Source organism: Rhinoderma darwinii, chromosome 3 (assembly GCF_050947455.1).
Source record: "Rhinoderma darwinii isolate aRhiDar2 chromosome 3, aRhiDar2.hap1, whole genome shotgun sequence".
Classification (NCBI taxonomy): Eukaryota; Metazoa; Chordata; class Amphibia; order Anura; family Rhinodermatidae; genus Rhinoderma; species Rhinoderma darwinii.
This window is the reverse complement of record NC_134689.1, coordinates 171,094,030-171,114,387: the sequence shown is the minus strand read 5'-3', so window position 1 is coordinate 171,114,387 and position 20,358 is coordinate 171,094,030. Positions and strand designations below refer to the sequence as shown.

Sequence of the window (20,358 nt, the reverse complement as noted above, 5' to 3'; positions counted from 1 at the left end):
ACTATCGCTACAATGGAGAGGCCCATTCTACTCTGTATCCCTTAATACGAAATCAGGGTAATACATAAGCACCGGTGGCACCAACTCTTCTATGGGTGCCTTAATATGGCTACATACAACATGGAGGTTGAACGGAATTGTAATACGGCCCTGTGCCTGAGGCCTCAACTTGGTGATGATTTGCAATCTCAGATTCCACTTTCTCGGACTGTAACACATTCTTAGAAAAAAGAGGGGGAGACGAAACCTCCAGCTCACCTTTTGTGTGTAGATTTTGCACTTGAGTCACCGCACGGATCCTCGCGTCGGCACGCGATGTATATTCAATAGAAGACAAAGACGGAGTGGATCCAGCGTTGCTGTGGATAAAAAGGAACTTGTTCCAAGTTTAATGGAGATGTTTTAAAATAAGGATCAATCTGGATGATGTCCAGCCATGATTAAGAACGCAGGAAGCGTTTGAAACGCGTAGGCTTCTCCAATTTTCTCCACATCTCTCCTAAGCACCCCAGGACATCATCCAGATTGATCCTTATTTTAAAACATCTCCATTAAACTTGGAACAAGTTCCTTTTTATCCACAGCAACGCTGGATCCACTCCGTCTTTGTAACACATTCTTACTTATGTTTTTTTTTTAACAATTAATTTCCACATTTACATTCCCATCTTGGAATATGTAAAACACTTTTTTGTCAGTAATGTAAGACAAGGGGGAATTTAACAACGTTTCTATGCCAGTTTTCTGGCATAGTAAAGGAGCAACCAGCTCAAACTTAGAACTTTAAAAAGTAAGTGGAGCTTATCAGAAGGGGTGTGGCCCACCTCAGCCTGCCACATTTACTTTAATACATGTCAAAAACTGGTGTATTTCATAGCGGAAATAGCTGGCGTAGATATCATTCAGTGGCGCTTGGACAGCCGGCGATGCAACATAGTTCTTAAGAGGCGTGGGCCTCTTAATAACTTTGTCGCTTTTTACTCCTGCTTGATTCTTATTAAGACTGGTATATAAAACACCAGTCTTAGCAAATCTCCGCCATAGTTTTTGTTTTAGGGTTTGTTTACACAGAGCTTATTGCCAAGCAGAAAAAGATCTGCCTCAAAATTCCTTTTCCGATTTTTGAGGCAGATTTTAAAATGAAAGCGCTTTGACACTTTTTTTGGCACCTCTTCTTTTTTTTTCTGCCTTTCATTGATTTCAATGGAGGTTTAGGAGCAGAATCCGCTCCAAGATAGCGCATGACGCTTTGATTTGGAGCTTTTTTTTGGCACTAATACTGACATAGTTTCCGTGTCCATATCCGCACCAAAAAATGCCATGTCAACTGGGCCTTATACTTTTTTCTGCTGAGTGTTATTTTAATATAGGAGAAAAAACAGGGAACAGTTGCAGTCAAACATATCACAGCAGGTATAGAAATTATGAAATTGGTGGTAGCAGATGGACCTTACAGTATGTGCTGTCAGTTCCTATGCATCGGCCTTTAATTTATGTTGTAAGGTTAAGTTTATCAGATGTTCTCTTCTAGCAGGACTACAGATGGAGTAAAAGTTTAGCATAAAACTTTGGCTGCAGATAATATTGGTCCCTATGTTCCTTGTAAAGTGGAGGGAGTTGATCTTGTCTTGTTGATTCTCCTGCAGTTACACTGATTGCTGCTATTTGATTAAAGGTTATGAAAACAAATTCTGCACAGGGAGCAGATATTAGATGAAAGGGAACCTGACGTGGTGTTCTGCATAATTTACTGTCATCGATGCCAACAAGCTTTTCCCCTTGAAAAGTGTGATTTTACTTAAAACTATACTGTATTTAATTTTCTTTTGTCATTACAGTACAGCATGTCTGTGACCTGTTGTTATTTACCTAGAAATTTCCAGCTGACATACTGTGTACCAGGGGTTGTCGCTAGCACCGGACCTCAGGGGCCCCGGATCCCTGGGCCCCACCCATCGCTATATAAATTGACTATAGTAACTGGGGCCCATGGCCGGCCTTAGATATGTTCGACCAGTGAGGTCGCACAGGGCGCCAGCCGCCACACTGCAAGAGGGGCGCCAGCGAGTGTGTGTATCCCCGCGCCGTTGCAACTACCAGCAGGGGATATACACACTCACTGCAGTCGCCTTCCACCCAGGCGCTTCTTCACTTAGTGGCCGTCGCTACCGCTGTAGCAGCCATAGCGGGTTAGGTGAGGGTTAGTACAAGGATACTTACTGTTGGGGCTCTGTATCTAAGGCTACATTCACACGAGCGTGACAGATTTCCGTGCAAATAAAAAGCGTTTAAATCTGGTCGTGTGCATTGCGTTTTGCATCAGTGTGCTTTGAGTGCGGCATGTGTTTTTCCACGCACTTGCAAGCACTTTTTTTTCAGTGCAATTTATGCGTGGAACGTGGACAGCACATGGATGTCGTCCGTGAGCTGTCCGTGGTTTTCACGCACCCATTGACTCCAATGGGCGACTAGAATTACACCAATATAGGACATGCAGTGAGTTTCACGTAACGGACACTCGCTGTGTGTAAACTCACGCATGTGTGAATGGCCCCATTGAAATCAATGGGTCTGTGTTCTGTTCGTTCGTTTCAACGCACAGCCCATTGACGAGAATCCCGCTCGTCTGAATGAGCCCTAAGTCGATCATGTGTGATACTGTCTGCTGGGGCCTTGTATCTAAGCCTATCATGTGTGATACTGTCTGCTGGGGCCATGTATCTAAGCCTATCATGTGTGATACTGTCTGCTGGGGCCATATATCTAAGCCTATCATGTATTATACTGTCTGGTGAGACAATGTATCCAATTCTATCCAGCGGTGCAGCTATAGGAGCCTTAGTCTTATAGATATGCTATCACCAATATGTATGTAAAAATGAATTATTTTTTTTTGGGGGGGGGCAAATATGTCTCGGGGCTTGTGCCCCTGATCTTTTAAGACCCTAGCAACGCCCCTGCTGTGTACCATGAAGCAGTCAACTTCAGACTCTTAAAATCTCTGCCATGAAGACATAGTTATTAATGCACACTCATTTGCTGTGCGATGATGGTACAGAAGTGTAGTAAATATTTGATAATTGTTAACATAGCTAGAATAGACAATTATCTCTCCACAGGATAGGTGTTAAGTGTCTGATTGCTGGGGGCCCCATCATTGGGACCCCCACCAATTGTGAGTTTGGGGGTCCTGACCCCCCTTCCTCCTCACCGCTTGTCCGCAGGGCGGAGGACAACAAATTTAGTGGTGGTTACGCATACATACTGCAGCTTCATTCAAAGTCTATGGGACTGACAGAAAAAGCTGAATGCAAGTATTAGCTGTTTTCGTTAGCTCCATAGACATTAAATTGAGTGGCGGGCGCATGCTCAAACGCAGCTCCCCTCACTGGAGGGGTTGTAGTGAGGAGGAACAGGGGTTTGGAATCCCTGTTCTCGCGATAGGTGGGGGTTCCAGAGCTGAGGCCCCCAGCGATCAGATGTTTATCACCTATTCTGTGGATACGCTAACATTTTCGATTCTGGGACAACCACTTCTGTGTCATACCCTTTTCCAAATTTCTGTGTTAGTGGTTTAGAAAATGATTACATACGGAATTGGATAGAAAAAAATAAGTTGTGTGAATGTATACGAAGGTACATCAGGGCCCCAATTACTCTTTTGCGTGCCATATTACAGCTCTATGCAACTTGGAGGTTGTATGAAACCATAATACGGCCTTCTGCATGAAACCTCAGTTTAATGTAAGGAACAGAATTATGTTTTTAGGGCTCATTATTCAAGTTTAAAGGGGTTGTCCGGTCCCCAAAAATGTATGACCTATCCTCAGGATAGACCATTAATATCTGATCGGCCGGAGTCCGACTCCAGTCAATCAAATGTTTTGAAGCGGCCGCAGCTTCCCTTTCATTTCCTTTACTGTTCACACTGCGATTCATTGACACACTTGAAGCAGTGGTTCACATTATTACAGCCTTCTCTCATTCACTTCAAAGAGAGAAGATTGTGATACTGTAAACTGCCGCTACAAGTGCGTCGACGATTCACAGTGTGAGCAGTAAAGGAAATGAAGGGGAAGCAGCGCTTGTACGAGCGCTGCACCCCCTTCAAAACAACCGACAGCCGACATTTGGATCTCATCCGATCAGATATTGATGGCCTATCCAGAGAATAGGCCATACATTTTCTGGGACTGGACAACCCCTTTAAGTGAATGTAAAGGACCAATGTAGAGACTTAATGAAACTCATGAATATGTTGAGAAAAGGGTATAAAACATTAGGGGGTTCGAGTAGGCTTTGTTGCTCAAGTTGGAAGGAAGGAAGAGCAGCATTATTTTATCCAGGTGCCTAGAAAGGTAGTCATTCAAAATAAACACCACTAAAAAAGGATAACCATAAGAGAAGACATGGGGTGCCACTAAGGATTGCTTCTTTCTGTCATATCAAAAGTACCTTTAAAATTTGTTGATAGGGTGGCAGAAAAAGGATTAACATTAAAAGTGAAGTGTCTCGATTGTGATATGTAAAAAGTTTTAGTGTTCAGATGCGACCAAGATTGTGCATATTTAACAATGGCCATGCTGTACTTCTAGTAAAGTTCTGTATGTTTGGCACATTGTTATAAAAGCAAATTTAAACCGCATTGCCAAATACAAACCATAGATGGTGAAATACAGCAAGAGTGGCTATTTCCACCTTCTAAAAAACAGAAGCTAGCGCAAAAAACCAATATACACGAATATCTGGGGCCTTTTTTAGGACTTGTATTGCATTAAACCTGGTAACAAGCTGTAGAATTAACTGATGGATGCAAGTTAGAGGCAATTTTGGCCTTCAGAAAAAAGTAAAAAATGTAAGACACTTTTATCTAAAAAAAACCTCTTAGGGGTATGTTTCCACGTAGCGTAAACACAACGTAATTTAGGACCGGATTCTCAGTAAATCCGCAGTTGTTTACATTAGCAACAAAGTAGATGAGATTAGACAAATCTCATCCACTTTACTGCTACTAATTCACATTCTGAATGGAACTTAATTCCAAAGCATGTCAATAATTGTTGTGAAAATGCAGCAGAAATGTATCAAAATGGCTCTTCTATGATGCTTCTAAATACCCTCTATTTATTTTTTATTCAGAAACGCACTTAGATTTACTGGTATTTAAGACTCTAATGAGAGTACACTCCTTTGGGCCTATTCATATCAGCGTTGCTTTACCATTCATGGGTTCCGTTGCAGCTTTCCCTCGGAGGAATCCATGAACGGAAAGGGAAACGGAAAACATATCTTCTGTTTGCAGTGGTAATTCTTCCGTTGCAAATGGTTTAAGTTTGTCTATGTTCCTGTAAGGTTTCCGTTTTTTTTGTGGAATCCATAGCTTAGTAAACTGCGCTATTGTTTATGCTCAAAAACAGAAATACTTACGAAACGGAAGCCATTTGCAGCAGAGGCATTACCATTGAAATGAATGGTAATGCAAACGGAAGCTTTCGTTTCTGTTTGGCTTTCTGTTCATGGGTTCCTCCGGCAGAAAGCTGCAACGGAAACCAACGCTGATGTGAACACAGCCTTACTGCTGGGAGTAATTTTATAAGGAATCAGACTAAGCTTGGCAGCGGAGACGTGATTTTTTTTACCCATTAGTGAATATCTTTCCTTTAAGGATGACTGAATACTTACGTTATGCGTGATAGAGACCCCTGTGTGGGTTGAAACATTGCATGTGAAATGTTGGTGATGGAATTAACATGTGGTCATTAGGGCAAAGCCCCACGTGGCGGAATTGCTCTGGAATTCCGCTGCGGACACTTCACAGCGTTAATCCGCAGCGGACCCGTTTCTCCATTGCCTTCCACTTCTTTTTAGTAGGCTTCGTTTAGACGATGCGGAAAATTCCGCTGCGGAGCATAGGCTGCGGTGCGGAATTTGGTGTCCGCAGCATACAATGGATATTGCGGACCTGTGGCGGACTGGTTGCGGACTCATTGCGGAAGTTCTCCATTGACTTCAATGGAGATTCTAAATTCCGCAATGAAGTCCGCAGATGTCATGTACATGTTATGTGTGCTGCGGAGCGTATTGGTTTTTTAACATGACATTTCTTCATTCTGGCTGGACCTATGTGTATTTCTAGGTCTACAGCCAGACTGAGGAAGACAATGGGGCTCCCGTAATTACGGGTGACTATGTGTGTGCACCCGTAATTACGGGAGCGTTGCTAGGCGACGTCAGTAAATAGTCACTGTCCAGGGTGCTGAAAGAGTTAAGCGATCGGCAGTAACTGTTTCAGCACCCTGGACAGTGACTTCCGATCACAATATACATCAACCTGTAAAAAAAATAAAGTTCATACTTACCGAGAACTCCCTGCTTCTTTCTCCAGTCCGGCTTCCCAGGATGAAGTTTCGGTCTAAGTGACGGCTGCAGCCAATCACAGGCTGCAGCGGTCACATGGACTGCCGCGTCATCCAGGGAGGTCGGGCTGGATGCCGAAAGAGGGACACGTCAGCAAGACAACGGCCGGTAAGTATGAAATTCGTTTACTTTCACTAGGGAAAGTGCTGTCCCTTCTCTCTATCCTGCACTGATAGAGAGAAGAGAAGGACTTCAGCTCAATACGCAGCGGCCAGTCCGCATCAATTTACTGCACATTTTGGGCAGATCCGCCACAGAATCTGCAACGCAGATTCTGTGCGGCACTGATGCGGACAGTTGCGGAAGAAATACGCCACGTGGGGCCATGCCCTTATATTCTTCAATCTCAAGCTGTTTGGCAATTATTGCTGTTGAACATAAATTTAGAAAATGTAGATGATATAATTACATACGTAATTTCTCCAAATCTAATTCCCAGTTTTAGGCCTTATTCACACGAACGTGTTTAATGTCCGTGATACGCGCGTGAAAATCACACGCGTCGCACGGACCTATGTTAGTCAATGGGACCATTCAGACAGTCCGTGATTTTCACGCAGCGTGTGTCCGCTGCGTAAAACTCACGACATATCCTATACTTGGCCATTTTTTGCGCATCACGCACTTATTGAAGTCAATGGGTGCGTGAAGCACTTCCGTGTGCTGCGCGTGATTCGCGCAACAGTAAATAAAGAAATGGAGGAAAAAATAAAAGCACTTCCTTCATTTCTTTTTCTAAACCTCAAAACCGCGTGTCATAGGCATGGCATATGCGTGAAAATCACGCAGCCACTCAGCAAACACTGATGACACACGGAACTGCAACGCACGCAAAACTCTGCGTTTTTTGCTTACGTAAAACGCACACGTTTGTGTGAATAAGGCCTTCTCTTCAGGGCTAAATTTCTTTGTTGGATGGCTAGAATAAAACGTGACTCTGAACAGTTCATGTGACCACAGATTGTGGAGTTCTTGAGAAATATTATTTGACTATTTTGTGGCCAGGTGATGATTTCGGCATTTCGGATTTTGTGTCGTACATTAGTGTCAATAAGTGCACTTGTGCGTCATATTGTTCAGTGATAAAAGTGACATACAGTTTTTTAGATGTACAGTCAGGGTATGTGCACACGTAGTGACCAAAAAGTCTAAAAATACGGAGCTGTTTTCAAGGGAAAACAGCCCCTGATTTTCAGACGTTTTTTGAGCAACTCGCGTTTCTCGCGCCGTTTTCGCTGCGTTTTTTACGTCCGTTTTTGGAGCGGTTTTCATTGGGGTCTATGAGAAAACGGCTCCAAAAACGTCCAAAGAAGTGTCCTGCACTTCTTTTGACGAGGCTGTATTTTTACGCGTCATCGTTTGACAGCTGTCAAACGACGACGCGTAAATGACAGGTTGTCTGCACAGTACGTCGGCAAACCCATTCAAATGAATGGGCAGATGTTTGCCGACGTATTGTAGCCCTATTTTCAGACGTAAAACGAGGCATAATACGCCTCGTTTACGTCTGAAAATAGGTCGTGTGAACCCAGCCTTACAGGCAATGAAGTTGTTACTAGCATCTACTGCAAACCTACAGCAAGCAATTCCATTTTAGGAGCTAATAGTTGCCATCTTTGCTACGTCATTATGTCCATTCCTGTGGGTGAGATTACTTATACTCATTATAACTCCAGCAGTGAATTGTTTCTCACTGACTGAAAAAAGCTAGAGAGATATCTCTGCTAATGGTTGTAAATTTCAAGGTAGATGCAGATTATTTAACAGCAATTAGAAAAAACCTGCATGGTTAATACATGTGCTTCCAGCAGTCTCCTAACAATCTTTGCCATAAGCGACAAACGTTAAGTAACCAGCACTACTTCCATTTACTGCAAGAATAGAAATATGATTTGTTTGGTGTTCTGTACCGCTTGTAAACTAGAATATGCAGGCTTTGGGTCTAAAAAGTAAAAAAAAAAACAAGTTTTGGACATTCGGCTGTCTTTTTCTAATCCATCTGCTCAGCATCCTTAAATTGCAAAACACTTACACATAGGCGTAACCACCAGGGTAGCAGGACTCAGGCCCCATGCACACGACCGAAAAAAACGTCCGTAATTGCAGACCGTAAATATGGTCCGCAATTACAGATCCATTCACTTCTAATGACCGCGGACATCTTTCCGTATATTTACGGGGAGGTGTCCAGGCCGTAGAAGTGTACCGCAAAAGATAGGACATGTCCATTCTTTTGCTTTTTACGGGCCGTGCTCCCATACTTTGTATGGGAGCATGACCTGCTAATGCGGATGGCTGTCCGCGGCTGTCACCGCAATAGATGGCCATGATTACGGGCATGGCCGTGTGCATGAGGCCTAACAGCTGCGATGGGGACCACCTCCACTCAATGGTCATGTGCAGTTAGAGATCACTGTCGATAAAGGGAAAATGGAAAGGGGCGGTGGAAAATATAAATCGGATCTGTGGAGGACTAAAGGAAGCAGGAAGAAATGCATAGGACAGGATATAATGTATAGACTTTTTATGTCCTAAAGTAACTTTGGACCTCTTTTCATATTTTGCTTCTGGGCCTCATGGTTATTTACACAAGTATCAGATTCTTTTGAATCTGTAATAAATTGCATCCATAAATGAGTAGTGGATGCAAAACCTCATGAGAGATTCTTCTGGCCGTTGGTATGATAAATTTAATATTGGGCCTCTGGTGGTAACATGTCAAAAGAGTGAGATAAAATGTCTCCATTAAATGAAAAGTTATACACTCTTCCGATATACTTTCTGTATTAGTTCATCACAGTTTTCAAGATCTCTGCTTTCAGTCATTCAATAAAAACCTTCATTGTTTACTCACGGTAGACAAAAAAAAAACTGATGACTAATTACAGTTAGTGTATGTGTTGTATATCTTGTAACGAGCCGAGTACCTGTGTGACCATCACATGACCATGGATCGATGTATCCACTGGAAGTAAACAATGAATGTTTATACTGAATAACAACAAGCAGAGATCTTGAAAGACATAAGGAAAGTATACAGAAAATATATTGGGAAATTGTATAACTTTTCCGTTCTTCTCAGTACAATAGTAAGACTGGATATACTCAAGCCTGGAATAAATGGTGACCACCAGGACTCCAGGTACAACAAATTTCTAGAATATAATATAGAAAATATGCTTTGCAACCTCCATAAGAGTTTGACTCGTAATTAAGAGCGGATATAACAGTACGTAGCTACTGTATGTGGATCAAAACCTGGAGAGATCAACATGTTGTCCCGGTAAAGAAGGACCTCGTCATTGATAAAGTTCTGGAAGTCTAAATTACTAAATCCAAATGGCATGACCAAAAACTCACCAGTCCTGTGTAGAGTATTAAATTCTGCAATATTATAAGGGATGCAAATGAACTTATGTTGCTATGTCTTGTTTCGATTTTTGACTGTTCTATAACGCCTAGACCTGATTGTACAATCAATATCTTAATTATCTACTCTGTTTAGGATAAATTAATAAAGAAAAATGTAAAAATAAATAGGATGACTTTACAAAAATTGCGCACATGTAGTGTTCCCACTTAGTGTATACTCTGAAAGGTTTTCTGAGGAGAAGACAAGTTAATTGAAAGCTCCATTAGAAGTTGTTATTGCTATTGAGGAATAGTTCACTCTTTTCAAACACTGGTTATTATCAGGCAAGACCTTTTCTGAAAGAAGTGCAATTATTTAAATGGTCACGGTCATTTCAACAAACTTAGCATAAATCTGTAGTACAAACGAATAGATGAATCTTTGTAATACAGATTAAAGAAAATTGCCTCTTTCTCAACATATAAGCCTCTTTCTCCTACCCCTGCTTCCTGCGCTGATCATTTACTCTCAATTGACTGCGAAAATCCGTCTTGAGAGACACAATGGATTATCAGCTCTATGGAGAGTGGAGGGGAAGAGAGCTGCTGGAGGGAGACCGAAGCAGAGGGACACACAAATGTTCTGCAGCTTCTGGCAAGTGTTCTATCTCACCACAGTGCTGGATTCATAGCTACACTGCTCAGTACTGATGTTAAACGTCCTCCATGCTGCTGCTGCTTCTGAGGGTGTGCTACAGAGAGATAAGGGAGCTGGGTTTCTGTCTCAGTGTGCAGTGTATGGGAGACAGCGTAGCAGCTAGTCTCCACCCCCTCTAATACTGTTCAGGGAAAATTCACAAGTATTCAGCTTTTTCCATCAGTCCCATAGAGAATGAATGGAATAGTAGTGTGCATATGTGACCGCCTCTCCATTTAAACAGGGGGCATAGAACCCTCGTTCTTGTGACTGCTGTCACATTTTTTTACCTATTCTGTGGATATGTGAAAAACGCCATGGGCCCCAATAACGGAGCGGCGTTCTTGACCTCAATTACATTCAAATGGAGAACATGTGACCCTTGTTTTAGTGATTCCTGGGGGTCCCAGCAGTCGAACCTGAAGAGATCATACATTGATTACCTATCCTGGGGATAGGTGATAAATGCCTTTCATGGGCCAACACCGTTAAAAAGGTTTTATGGAAATTAAGCTTATTTATTGTAGAATGTTATGCATGAACAAGAAAAAAGGTAAGTTTAAAATGATTTCCCCCCTCCCATATATACCTATATCAGCATTTGAGGCCTCAAACTTCTGACATGTTCCCTTTAAGACGGTATTGTGACTGTCATTCAATAGGGAATTTTATTGATCTTCCAGTGGATAAAAACTCTGTCCTGGTGATGTGATGGACACGCAGTTGCATGGTTCGTTACAAGACACAGCTCTCATAATGGTTATCAGTCCTGCGCCTGTGTGTTTATCACATGACCAGGGCAGATTTTTATGCACTGGAAGTAAACAATATTGAATGACTGCAAGCAGAGATTGAAAAACCATTAAGAAGTTATACAGATATTGGAAAATGTTTATAACTTTTCATTATACACTGAATAACCTAAATTTTTTTGAAACCTGGGCATCGGTGTCACTTGGACAATCTCAGGATGCTTTTATTCAAAGTACATCATTCTAAGTGAATTTTCAGAATAAGCCATGTGTGTGCACTTGATTAAACAGTATTTCTTACCACAATGTCACCTGTATCAGGCATTTTTAAGAAGTTTTCTCCCTTTGCAGGCTCTAAGTGTAAGTTTTTCATGAATTCTGCTCCAGAAGCGAATGCCACTAGCCAGGGCCACCATCAGGAATTTCAGGGCCCCATACAGCTAAATTGTCTGGGCCCCCCTACCGTGGCACCGCCTGTTAACGGTACTTCGTCCAGCACCATATCACGCTCTTTGTGTGATACATAACTAATAGGTTTTTATTTGGCCGAAAGATTTTGAAGCCTGCCACCACGACAAGGTAGACTCTTTTGGCAGGGCCCTACTCTACTCGAACTTAAAAATGTATAGACTTTATTCCTTTTTCTGCAGATTTAATGAATATAATACTTAAAGGGGTTTCCCAGCCCCTAAAAATTGATGCCCTATCCCCAGGATAGGCCATCAATAGCTGATGAGTCGGGGTCCAACTACCGGGACCCCCACCGATCAGCTGTTTTGAAGGGAGTGCAGCACTTGTACGAGCACTGCTTCCCCTTCATTTCTACTTGCTCACAGTGAATAGTCGACACAGATGTAGTGCAATTCAGAGTATTGCAGCCTTCTCACATTCACTTCAATGGGAGAAGGCTGCAATACTGTGAATCGCCGCTACATCCGTGTCGAGGATTCACAGTGAGCAAGTAGAAATGAATGGGAAGCAGTGCTCATACCGACCCATAAGCTATTGATGGCCTATCTTGAGGATAGGCCATCAATTTTTAGTGACTGGAAAACCCCTTTTAAAGGGAACCTTTTAGCACACTCATGCTGCTATAACAATGGACACAAGCAGGGGTAGGATCCGGCCGGTTCGCCCCAGTTCTCCCGAACCGGTTGTTAAAATGTCAGCCGGTTCACAGAACCGGTTGAAGCGGGAAGCCGGAACTGGTCCGGTCCCCTGCACTCAATTGTATCCACGTCCTTAGGACGTGGATGCAATTGAGTTGACTAGCGCTGCCCTAGCGAGGTACATCATGCCTCGCCATTCGGCGCGCTAGTGATGATGCAGTCGTTGCGATGACGATTACGTCATTGCGCCGCTGCATCGTTCCGATGGAGGAGGACTGACGTCGCTGGAGGATGGAGTGGCAACGGGACAGGTAAGAAAATGTGTTTTTTTTTCCTTCTACTGTAGCCACTATAGGGCAGGGACATATTAAAAAGAATGAAGAAAAAGAATGAACATTATTACTAATGGAAAGAAAATATAAAAAAGGGCATAATGAATTTATGTTTGGTAGACATGGCATGAACAGATTTTCTTTGTGTTTATTTCCTTATTAACTACAAATTCTATATAAACAGATGTGTAATTATTTTCCTGTGCTATGGAATGTGTTCATTCCAGTATAAACTACACGTAGATCCTGTTCATTCCACGTCTATCAAGCACAGGAAACATTTTTACACATCTGTTGCTATGGAATTTGTTTTTATTTTCTCATTAACTACAATGAAAATCTGTCCATTCCATGTTTTCGAAACATAAAAAACTCATTATATATTTTTCTATATTTTCGCCCATTTCTAATATTCAATATTGTTCATTCTTTTTCTTCATTCGTTTTAGTATGTCCCTATAGGGCACTACATAGGGGACTATACAGGGAACGAGAACTACAGAAAACTATGTAGGGAACTAACTACAGGGGACTATATAGGGGCCCTTATCTACAGGGAACGCCTCAGGGGGCCCTTATCTACAGGGAACGCCACAGGGGGCACTATCTACAGGGTAACGCCACATAGGGCCCCATGTGGTGTTCCCTGTAGATAGGGCCCCCTGTGGCATTAACTGTAGATAGAGACCCCTGTGGCGTTCCCTGTAGATAGAGCCCCCTGCGCCCCTGAGGCGGTCCCTGTAGATGGGGCCCCATGTGGCATTCTCTGTGGATAGAGCCCCATCTACAGGGAACGCCACATGGGGCCCTATCTACAGGGACCGCCACAGGGGGCTTTATCTACAGGGAACGCCACATAGGGCCCTATGTGGCGTTCCCTGTAGATAGGGCCCCCTGTGGCATTTCCTTTAGATAGAGCCCCTTGTGGCATTCCCTGTAGATAGAGACCCCTGTGGCATTCCCTGTACATAGAGCCCCCTGTTCCCCTGAGGCGGTCCCTGTAGATGGGGCCCCATGTGGCGTTTCCTGTAGAAAGGGCCCCATGTGGCGTTCCCTGTAGATAGAGCCCCATCTACAGGGACCGCCACAGGGGGCTCTATCTACAGGGACCGCCACAGGGGGCTCTATCTACAGGGACCACCACAGGGGGCTCTATCTACAGGGAACGCCACAGGGGGCTCTATCTACAAGGAACTCCACAGGGGGCTCTATCTACAGGGAACGCCACAGGGGGCTCTATCTACAGGGAACGCCACAGGGGGCTCTATCTACAGGGACCGCCACAGGGGCTATATCTACAGGGACCGCCACAGGGGGCTCTATCTACAGGGAACGCGACAAGGGGCTCTATCTACAGGGAACGCCACAGGGGGCTCTATCTACAGGTAAGGCCACAGGGGGACCTATCTACAGGGGGCACTCTACAGGGAAAGCTACAGGGGGCACTATACAGGGAAATGCTACAGGGGGCACTATACAGGGAACACTACAGTGAATGCCACAGGGGGCCCTGTCTGCAGGGAACACTACAGGTGGCCCTGTCTGCAGGGAACGCTACAGGCGGCCCTATCTACAGGGTAACGCCACATAGGGCCTCATGTGGCATTCCCTGTAGATAGGGCCCCCTGTGGCATTAACTGTAGATAGAGCCCCTTGTTGCATTCCCTGTAGATAGAGACCCCTGTGGCGTTCCCTGTAGATAGAGCCCCCTACGCCCCTGAGGTGGTTCCTGTAGATGGGGCCCCATGTGGCGTTCCCTGTTGATAGAGCCCCATCTACAGGGAACGCCACATGGGGCCCTATCTACAGGGACCGCCACAGGGGGCTCTATCTACAGGGAACACCACATAGGGCCCCATGTGGCGTTCCCTGTAGATAGAGCCCCTTGTGGCATTCCCTGTAGATAGAGACCCCTGTGGCATTCCCTGTAGATAGAGACCCCTGTTCCCCTGTGGCGGTCCCTGTAGATGGGGCCCCATGTGGCGTTCCCCGTAGAAAGGGCCCCATGTGGCGTTCCCTGTAGATAGAACCCCATCTACAAGGACTGCCACAGGGGGCTCTATCTACAGGGACCGCCACAGGGGGCTCTATCTACAGGGACCGCCACAAGGGGCTCTATCTACAGGGACCGCCACAGGGGGCTCTATCTACAGGGAATGCCACAGGGGGCTCTACCCACAGGGAGCGCCACAGGGGGACCTATCTACAGGGGGCACTATACAGGGAACGCTACAGGGGGCACTATCTATAGATAGAGGATAGAGCCCCCTGTGGCATTCCCTGTAGATAGAGCCCCCTGTGGTGTTCCCTGTAGATAGAGCCCCCTGTGGCGGTCCCTGTAGATAGAGCCCCCTGTGGCGGTCCCTGTAGATAGAGCCCACTGTGGCGGTCCCTGTAGATGGGGCCCTTTCTACGGGGAACGCCACATGGGGCCCTTTCTACAGGGAACGCCACATGGGGCCCCATCTACAGGGACCGCCACAGGGGAACAGGGGGCTCTATCTACAGGGACCGCCACAGGGGGCTCTATCTACAGGGAACGCCACATAGGGCCCCATGTGGCGTTCCCTGTAGATAGGGCCCCCTGTGGCATTTCCTGTAGATAGAGCCCCTTGTAGCATTCCCTGTAGATAGAGACCCCTGTGGCGTTCCCTGTAGATAGAGCCCCCTGTTCCCCTGTGGCGTTCCCTGTAGATAGAGCCCCCTGTTCCCCTGTGGCGGTCCCTGTAGATGGGGCCCCATGTGGTGTTCCCCGTAGAAAGGGCCCCATGTGGCGTTCCCTGTAGATAGAGCCCCATCTACAGGGACCACCACAGGGGGCTCTATCTACAGGGACTGCCACAGGGGGCTCTATCTACAGGGACTGCCACAGGGGGCTCTATCTACAGGGACTGCCACATGCATGGCATGGAGGCGATCAGCCTGTGGCACTGCTGAGGTGTTATCAATGCAGCTTGGCATGGAGGCGATCAGCCTGTGGCACTGCTGAGCTGTTATAGAAGCCCAGGTTGCTTCATCACTGACTGGAAACTTCACAAAGTAAATTTTGCATTTCATTTGGAAATTAGGATCCCAGATTTTGGGGGAAGAGTGGAGAGGCATCAATCAAAGTGTTTTGAGGTCCAGTGTGACGTTTTCACAGTCAGTGATGGTTTGGGGGCCATGTCATCTGCTGGTGTTGGTCCACTGTGTTATATCAAGTCCAGAGTCAGTGCAGCGTCTAGTAGGACATTTCCCAGCACTTCATGCTTCCCTCTGCTGACAGCTATATGGAGATGATTTCATTTTCCAGCAGGACTTGGCACCTTTCCACACTGCCAAAAGTACCAATACCTGGTGTAATAACCACAATAACCACTGCGCTTGATTGGCCAGCAAACTCACCCGACCTAAACCTCATAGAGAATCTACAGGGTATTGTCAAGAGGAAGATGAGACCCCAGACCCAACAATGCAGATGAGCTGAAGGTCGCTATCATACAACCTGGGCTACCATTACACCTCAGCAGTGCCACAGGCTGATCGCCTCCATGCCACACCATTGATGCAGTAATTCATGCAAAAGGAGCCTGACCAAGTATTGAGGGCAGATACTGGACATACTTTTTAGTAGGACAACATTTCAGTATTAAAAATCATTTTTGTGAAATTGGGCTTATATAATATTCAAATTTTCTGAGTGACTTAAATTTTGGGTTTTCATTAACTGTTACCATAATCATCTACATTACAAGAAAAAAATGCTGGAAATAGATCCCTCTGTTTGTAATGAATCTATAGAATATATGAGAGACAGTTTTTGAATTGAATTACTGAAACAATTAACTTTTAATGATATTCTAATTAATTGAGAAAGACTAGTATATATACTGAGCTTTGTTCTGGTGTTGTAAATATGTACTGAGCTTGGTTCTGGTGCTGTATTTATGTACTGAGCTTTGTTCTGGTGTTGTACTTATGTACTGAACTTGGTTCAGGTGCTGTATATTTGTACTGAGCTTTGTTATGGTGTTGTATATATGTACTGAGCTTGGATTTGGTGCTGTGAATATATATACTGAGCTTGCTCCTGGCACCGTATCTGTGAATTAGCCGGGAGAGTTGTCATGGCTTACTGCGCACTCCGCACTGTCCTCCACCCTTCTTATGTGCACAGCCTAACTAAATGGGCCAAGCATGCTTAGGATATTGAATGTGCCCATATAGGCCTATACGTAATCTGTGAGTTTAACATAATGTGTGGGTAGGTCTCTACGCTTATGTAATTATATAAATAGTGGGACAATCCACACTGAAGCATTCTGGACAGGGAATTTCTTTATTTAGAGTCCACTTTAATGTAGAGGGTATTTGGAATATCGTAACTGTTTTATTTTATTATTAGATTCATTTTCAATGACGCGATACACCGCAAAACACTGTGACCCCCCCCCCCCCCGCAGCGCGTATGTCTTTGTCCAAAAAACAGGGAACCTGTTGTTAAAAATTTGAATCCTAAAGCTATGGTTTCTCTAAAATGATGCAGCACTTTAGAGTAACACATAGTTGAGTTTAATCAGTGCACCTGTCACTATATCATACTGCCCGCAGTTAGGGCAACATTAGCAGGCCGACAGGTTCACATAAACAAAATAGAAGATACAGGATTTGTTTTGGTACAATCTTAAAACCCCATCTATGATCAAAAACAGATTCATAAGAGCAAAGGAGAAAAAAGTTGTTAAAACCGTGGCATACCAATTGCGGTCACGGGGGAGGGGGATGGGTCGACCTGGAATGGGCGAGCCCCACTTAAAACTGGATCCACGTATTTAACGAAGTGTTAGGATGGTGTATGCTGCGTCTCATATAATTTCCGGATGCTGCCCGGCCGGATGTGGCAGTGGGCCTTGTGTACCAGGCCATGAAGGCAAGAGGAGCGAGTAGTGGGGAATACATTTTTTTTACATTTTTATGTCGGTTCTGGGGTCCATGCTTAAGGTGGACAAGGCTATTCAAAAGTGTGGCATGGGGCCCAGCACAATGTAGTTACACCCCTGTGTATAAATATTATTCTAATTCTCTATGTAACCCATTTATTCATTTTACACTTACCTTTGCAGTCTTCTCTTCTCTTCAGCAGGGGGGCATCAAGCTCACAAGTGCTTACCACACTCTGAAGCTGAGCCGCTCCCTCTGCCTTATCCAGACACAACAGTTGGTGTCACTGGGATTGCTCTTCAGTGCTTTGGACCTTTAGCAATAATAAAAATTATTAAGAGAAAAAAAAAAATATATTGTAAAGAGCTTCGTCATTAGTTCTACAGAGTTTTAAACGTTCGGGTTAACGCTTATGACATTGAGCTTGACCTCAAGATGTGCTAGATTGCAGCATGAGACTGCTGAGCAACTTATATACACCCCAGCTGGATGCACATTGGAGCTGCTGCTTACTGGTTAAAAAGTCCAAAAAAACAAACAAATTAAAAACTGCTAAAATATTGTTAACCTGCCTGCTGGTCTCGCTTGCCGCTGGTTCTGCTTCCTAATTCCGGTCCCCGTTTTTCGGAATCCAGATGGCTGCTACTGTCTCAGGCTTGCATATAGAAAGCATTGCCTGCAAGTCTGAGACATGCCCCCACCTCCTTCAGTGCTCTCAGAAGGACAAGCACCGATGATGTCAGCTCTGTGTACATCTCTTTTGACAGTTCTGCTGGGTTCTTGACGGGTTCCGGCTGCAGCAACATCCTCTCCTCACTGACAGCGCGTCAGTGGAGGACGGAGGAAAACCGCGTCAGGGTTGTCATGAATCAGCTTCTGTATGTAAGTATATCACATTGTATGATTGTAACGGTCTTATATGTTTTATTGTCTGTGTTTTTTTTTTAAATGTCTCTGTGTCTTGGACTACGTTGGATTGTCATGGAATCAAATTTTTACCAATAAAATGGTCAAAGCGGGCTGTAGGGGGGGGCAGTTTATTTCAATAAAGTGTTTTTTTTATATTTTTTTCAACTGTGTTACAGCGCTAGTAATCGAGGTGTCTGACTGACACCTCTCCATTACAATCGCTAGGGCTTGGTGTCAGTCAGAGGTGTGCTATGCCCACCTTTGGCTGACACTAACACCTCCAATCTGTTACCCCAGTACCCAACGCACCAGGGTTACTGGGAAGAGACGAGAACCATCAGGAGCGGCCCAACCAATGTAATGGGCAGCCGCAGGCTGGTGTTTTTAGGATGAGATGGGATCAATAGCCATGGACCTTCCCATCCGGATAATCTGACTGCAGTTATTGATTTTCTCCAAGTTTTATTTTTTATATATATTTTTGTATTTATAGCATAGTGTAATGCCTTTCTAAAAAAAAAATAAGTAAATTATTAAATAAAAAACATGTGGGGTCCTCCTATTTCTCTATCCAGCCAAGAAAAAACAAAAAACGCAGTTTGAAATTCTCAGGATGGGAAGGTCCATGGCTATTGGTTCCTTCCCATCCTAAAAACACCAGCCTGTGGCCGTCCCAGGGGCCACCCATTACATTAGATGGGCCGCTCCTGATATTTCTTGGCTCTTCCCAGTACCCCTGGTGCGTTGGGTACTGGGGTAATAGATTGGAGGGGTTGGTGTCACCCAAAAGTGGACATAGCACACCTCTGGCTGACGCCAAGCCATGCGATTATAATGGAGAAGTGTCAGTCAGACACCTCGAATACTAGTTCTGTTATACAGTGGAAAAATGTATAAAAAATACTTTATTGAAATAAACTGCCCGACCCCCACAGCCCGCTTTGACCATTTTATTGGTAAAAATTAGATCCTACGACGATCTGACATAGTCCAAGATACTGAAACCTGTAAAAAAACACAGGCAATAAAACATATAAGACCATTACAAGCATACAATGTGATATACTTACATACAGAAGATGATTCATGACAACCCGGCCGCTGTCTTCCTCCATCCTCCACTGACGCGCTGTCAGTAAGGATGTTGCTGCAACCGAAACCCCTGTCAAGAACCCAGCAGGAGAAGTGTCAGAAGAGATGGACACAGCGCTGACACTATCGGTGCTTGTCCTTCCGAGAGCAGTAAAGGAGGTGGGGGCATGTCTCAGACTTGCAGACAACGCTCTCCACATGCAAGTCTGAGACCGTAGCAGCCATCTTGGATCCCGGACAACTTGGACCAGAATGAGGGAACGGAGCGGGAAGCAAAAAAGTGAGGCCAGCAGGTAGGTTAACAATAATTTTACAGTTTAATTCTTTTTTTTTTTTCTGTGTTTCTAAGAACGAGGGTCCCAAACCCCCAGATCCTCCTCACTGCACCCCCCTGCAGTGAAGGGGACATTGAATTGAGCGGCGGTCAAGCGTGCACGCTTCCATTTCATTCAAAGTGTATGGGAATGATGGAAACAAGAGAGTACATGCTTAACCGCTGCTCCGTACAAGCTCCGCCTGCATGGGAGTGCAAGTTTTATTTTACTCAAAATGTAAGGCTGGGTTCACACCTATGTTCAGCTTTCCGTTATTCTCCTCTGTCAGAGCAGCAGAACAATGCAAAAATAAGAAGCTCCTGTTCTATTGCACAACGGACAACACCTGCCGCCAACGAAACCCATTGACTTTAATGGGGTTTGTCGGATTTCTATTGGGAAAGATCTGCAACAGAGCCTCCCAACACAGATGAACAAGGCCTAACACAAGCTTTGTATTTTTTG

At 44.6% G+C, this 20,358-nt stretch overlaps 1 protein-coding gene across 2 annotated transcripts in view; it reads left to right on the top strand.

Moving 5' to 3' along the window:
- TMEM117 (transmembrane protein 117) overlaps positions 1-20,358 on the top strand; it is a 384,863-nt gene that overhangs the window by 182,033 nt on the left and 182,472 nt on the right. The window lies entirely within an intron of this gene.